Source organism: Phoca vitulina, unplaced genomic scaffold, assembly GCF_004348235.1.
Source record: "Phoca vitulina isolate PV1807 unplaced genomic scaffold, GSC_HSeal_1.0 scaffold21, whole genome shotgun sequence".
NCBI classification, from domain to species: Eukaryota; Metazoa; Chordata; class Mammalia; order Carnivora; family Phocidae; genus Phoca; species Phoca vitulina.
The window spans coordinates 4,647,347-4,653,036 of record NW_022589724.1 but is presented as its reverse complement, the minus strand read 5'-3'; the positions used below and the strand labels follow the sequence as shown (position 1 = coordinate 4,653,036).

The 5,690-nt window shown below is 34.5% G+C and overlaps 1 non-coding gene across 1 annotated transcript; it reads left to right on the top strand.

Moving 5' to 3' along the window:
• Nucleotides 1-5,357: 5,357 nt before the first annotated feature.
• LOC116641451 lies at nucleotides 5,358-5,464 on the top strand. The gene has a single exon (XR_004301171.1). It is a non-coding gene; the product is annotated as a U6 spliceosomal RNA (small nuclear RNA).
• Nucleotides 5,465-5,690: the final 226 nt, after the last annotated feature.

Below are 5,690 nucleotides of genomic sequence, written 5' to 3'. Positions count from 1 at the left end.
TGATAGGCAGAAATTAGGAAATCTGAACATATCAAGAGTCAGAAAACATGTGGAGTTACTGGTAACAATATAAATTGATTCAGTCTTTGGAAAATAATTTGGCTTTTTCTTGCAAAGCTGAGCATTTCAATACCCTGTGACCAAAACCTCCACTCATACATATATTTTGGCAAATGTTCAAAAAGCAGCATGTACAGAATGTTCATTACAGCACTGTTCATTAAAAAAAAGGTAGAAATATAACACACATTGAACAAGTGAGAAAGGATAAATGTGAATAAATCTGATACATGTGTCCATTTCACAAGTGAAGTATTTCCATGTCTCTATTAATCAGGCGTCATACCTGGCCTGAAAGCTGGATTATCTAAGGCTATCCTGATAGATATAATAATAATAGTAATAATAAGATAATAATAATAATAAGAGGATAAAGAAAAAGGTGTTTTCTATGTCAAACGGACAATTTACTTATCTAAAAACCTTCTTTAAAAGGTTGCATCCTTTTTCACTGCCATCTGCCTTAAACAAAAAAAAAAAATGAGGTTTAAGGTATTTCTTTATAACTTAACAAATACAATGGTAATGGTCATATTAACATTAAGGAAAGTGTGGTCTTTTCATTAGAAAAATAAAGCAGCTTAGGGATAAGTAGAAAAATAAGTATTATGCATTCATAGCAGATGTTCTTGAAGGGCATAAATGGATCCAAAAGCTAGGTTTCGGTTACTGTTAGAGGCTAAGTCCTGAGGGTCCTGGCCTCTGAGTAGAAGACAGAAGTGAGACTATACGTTGGTACAGTGTGAAGGACAATTTCTTTGGCTATCTAACAACATGCATTATTCTTCTGTCCATTATTAATGTTTCTTCCTGATCATGCTCCACATTATGAGGGATGTGAGATATAGTACAGGAAGAAATTTATGAGTTTTATTTCTTTCAGCTCCTTCTGTTTCATGCCCTGTCATGGTTGGTAGTATTGAGTTTCTTACTTTCAGCCAAACAATAACCCTTTTAGGATTCCCTAATGAGATCTATATAGGACTTACACATGCACACCAACAATCCTAGTGTGCTGTAATAGGAAAGACCATATATTAGGGATATCTTAATTTTGGCCTAATTCTGAGATAAACAAAATGACTTCAGGCAAGTTTCTTCATCACATTGCCATTGTTTTCTTATAGGAAAAATAAGAGAACTGTGTTCTATGTTTGATAAAGATGCTTCCAGCTATAAATTGTTGACTGTAATTTTTAACCCGCTTACTATAACACTGTTATGGGTTGAATTATGTCCCTTAAAAATTTATATGTTGAATCATTATATTTATACCTCAAACTAATATAACACTGGATGTTAATTATATTTGAATAATATATATATGTATACATTTTTTAACAATTCAAAAAAATTCATATGTTGAAATCCTAACCCCCAGTACCTCAGAATGTGATTTTATTTGGAAATTGGGTCATTACCAATGTAATTAAAGTTAAGAAGACGTCATACTGGGGTAACGTGGACCCCTAAACTAATATGACTTGTATCCTTATGTTTTTTAAAGTCATGTAAAAGACACACACACAAAGAGATGATGTGAAGAGACATAGGGAGAAGAGAGTCTACACACTAAGGAACTCCTGTCACGACCAGAAGCTATAAGTGAGCCTTGGAATAGATCCTTTCCTAGTGCCTTTCAGAGTGTGGTCCTGCAAACAACTTGATTTTGGACTTCTGGTCCCCAGAACTGTGAAACAATGAATTCCCCTTTTTCTAAGCTACCCAGTTTGAGGTATTTTGTTATGGCAGCTCCAGGAATCTAATATACCTACCTCTAAGGTTCCTTTCCCTGACTTTTTTCATAGATCCAAGCAGTGGAAAACCCTTGCCTCCACCAGCACTGTGCTACATCCCACACCCTCACCAGGGCCCAGGAAAGGGAAGACTAAAACAAGAGGTTCTAGGGTCAATTTCTGTGAATATGAACTGGATTATGTCACATATCACTTTTGGTATCTAATTAAATATAATATATTTATTAACTCCTGTACCATAAATTATTAAATCATTAAGAAATCCTTGAGAAACAAATGCCTATTCAGCACCTACTATGTGCCAGACAATCCCTATAGGTAATTCGTTTCAAGGGCATTAACATAACATATACCTGCACGCAATATGCCTAAGTGTATCTGAAAAGCTCAACAAACAAGTCAAAATGTTTTATTAGAAAATTAAATATATTTTAATAATATCATATAACAAATATGACAAACATTAAGTATGCTTACTACATGCAGATATAGGGAAAATCTAGAAGACATTGGCCTTCATGTCAGTTTCTCTAATTTCACACTTATTTTTTTCTTTTCTTTCTAGAAGACCATAGGGTTATACAATATTTTATGTCCTGCCTTTTTGAATTTTCCAGTTCCACAATGTTAGTTTGGAGAAAGTCATAAATTACTTTTTTGGTCTGTCCAACTGAATTATTACTCTTCCTATGGCACTAGAAAACCACTTTTCATAACTACTGGGTCCTATCGTAGTTGGACTTACAAACTTTTGAACTCTTTAATATTATAGTTTATAGTGATTAGCTACAATTTTAATTTTTCCGACTAAAAATTTGTGTAGAGATCAGCACTTAGGTTATTGTTATGGACTAAATGTTTGTGTCCCCCACTGGAGTCACATATTGAAGTCCTTAACCCCACAATGTAGTGGCATTTGGAGTAGGGTCTTGAGAGGTAATTGGATTTAGATAAGGTCTTGACTATGAGAAGCAAATGTCTGTTGTTTAAGCCACCTAGTGTATGGTATTTTGTTACAGCAGCCTAAGCTGACAAAGAGAGATATGTTGGACATTTGATATGTTATGTCATTAATCCCCAAAACTGTGATGTGTGATTGTTAGGATCCTGATTTTATAGATGAGGAATAAAGATCAGGAAAATTAATTAGCCCAACATAACCCAGCTTATAAGTAATTGAACTAGGATTTGGAATTCAGTCAGTGGTTTAACATACCACTTTGTTGTATCGTCATAAGACAACCATATCACTACACTTGACTAATTACATTCAAAAGCAAGCTATTTCATTCAGTTAGCTTGTATAATTTTAGGGGAAAGTGGTAATATCCATCAGATTTTTTGAAGTATTGAAAATAAACATTACTATCCGTAGAGAATTGCAAAGACACAGGGACCCCAGACTTGGAAGTAAATATTGAATTTACCTTTCCTGATACGCTGGGTATAATATCAAAAAAGGAAGTTTAACTAAGGGTCTGACTTCACTTTGGTTCGAGCAGCCCAATTAGCATTTCTTTCATTTTGCAACATGTACAAATCTTACCTGCTCTCTCTGCCCTTCTCTCTAATACTTCTTTTACTTCTCCTTAGGAAACATGCTTGATTTCATTACAAAAATTTAATTATTAAAGGAATAAATGTTTCAGGTACTTTCTATCTAGAGATGCAAATTGTTTTATAGTCAAAGACTTTAAGAAGCCAAGTTTCAAAGGCTCCTTTTAAACTGATCTGAAACCTGAAGAACGAAGTTTAGACTAGAATTTCTCTTATAAATGTAATCATCAAACAAACCCATATGCTGTTTGGTTCTTTTGTTATTACATTTCATAGTGGATTTTGAATGAGGAAGGATAAAAGTGAACATCATTAAAGCGGATGATTCATGCAGACTGGGTCTTTAATGACAGTTATCTATTGAAAGATGTCTCGTACTTGTAAAGTAAAAAGAAATGAGAAATTTAGAACCTAGAAAAATGTAAGATTGCATAACCTAGAAACCAACCTTAAAAGGAAACAACCAATTACCTACAATAATTAAATAAAAGAGGAAAAGGTAGTAGGCATTTCTGTGGTAATGTAAAATGATAAATGATAGACTTATGCTTCAATTATTCTAGCTTCATTATCTTCATTCATTCATTTGTTCATTCAACTAACTTTTTTTTAGATTTTATTTATTTATTTGACAGAGAGAGAGACAGCAAAAGAGGGAATACAAGCAGGGGGAGTGGGAGAGGGAGAAGCAGGCCTCCCACCAAGCAGGGAGCCTGGTGCGGAGCTTGATCCCAGGACCCTGGGATCATGACCTGAGCCAAAGGCAGACGCTCAACTACTGAGCGAACCAGGTGCCCCTCTTTCAACTAACTTTCATTTGAATAATTATGGAGAAAGAGACAGTGATGCTAATCAACCATTTGATTTCCTTTCCTATATTTTCCAGTCCCCCTTGCAGTCAAGGGGAACCATGTGACTAGTTCTCACCAATTAAACATGACCCGAAAGAACCTGTGTTCCCTCTAGGCTAAGGCAATGAAAAGCCACTGGGTAATTCTCAGCTTCTCCTTTCTCCCACTGTGTTAATCAGGGAGAAGTTCTCATTTTTGAGGTGATGGATCTACAATACTTAAACAACCTCAATTGCTGAAATATTACATGGATGACAACTGGCCTTGAGAGTTGCCAAATCAGCAGTGAACTCATCATGAGTATTAAGTGAAGGTTTTGTTTTAGCCAGTGAGATATGGGGCCTGTTTGTTACCATAGACCAGTCCAGTTTTTCCTGACAAATACCTATAATGTTCATTCAGTTATCTGATAAATATTATTGAGTGCCTTCTATTTATTAGGCCATATGGTAGGTTCTAAAGATGTGGTGGTTAATATGGAGCTCATAATCTAATAGTATGCAGGTATTAAATAAGTTCTCAAATAATTGTTTAATATCCTATTATCTCACTATTTTTATTAATTTGCTACTACTGATTAATTATTATACTACTGCTCATTAATATAAACCATGCCCAAATTAGAATATACCTTGTTCAAACTTCATTCTGCAAGGGAGCTTATTTAACTCATATGCTCGCTCTGACTATAAAAATCTCGACTATAATTATCAGACATCAACATCTATCAGATAGCCATCTGTTCAAATGGTCAAAGATTTTTCATCTTCAGTTTTCTAAATAATACATGACTTTGTTTACCGAAGTCTAATCTTAGGCATTGTCACCATTCAATAGGAACAAATTATTTGTGGTATAGTTCTGATTTTAACTTCCCCTACATTCTCTGGCTACACATATCTATAAATATTTCTGTATGTATTCATGTGTATCTATATTAAGCTAAATATGAGTTCATAGTGATGTCTTCAATTCTAACCCATTACCACATAGATCATTCTAGCTTCTTCCCTTGCTCGTTTGTAACCACATAGTCCAACAGTGAGAAACCTGGCTTCCACACTCCGCTATCCATTTATTCATTTGGTCAATTCCAACATACCCATAAAGAGGTTTCAAAATTGTTAACCCAGTGCTCGCTTCGGCAGCACATATACTAAAATTGGAATGATACAGAGAAGATTAGCATGGCCCCTGTGCAAGGATGACATGCAAATTCGTGAAGCATTCCATATTTTTAAAAAAAAACAAAATTGTTAATCCATGGAAAATAATTTTAACAAGTAGACTATAAGCCTCCTGTGTAATTTCTTTTGCATTTAGTCTTAGTCTATATTCATTTCCAAAATTACTTTGATGAGCACATTTTTCCCACCCCCTTCAGTGAGATTATTTCACAAATTTATAATACAGTTGGATCATTTTGTCACAGTTCACATTTCTTCTTGGGATAACCTAAACTTGT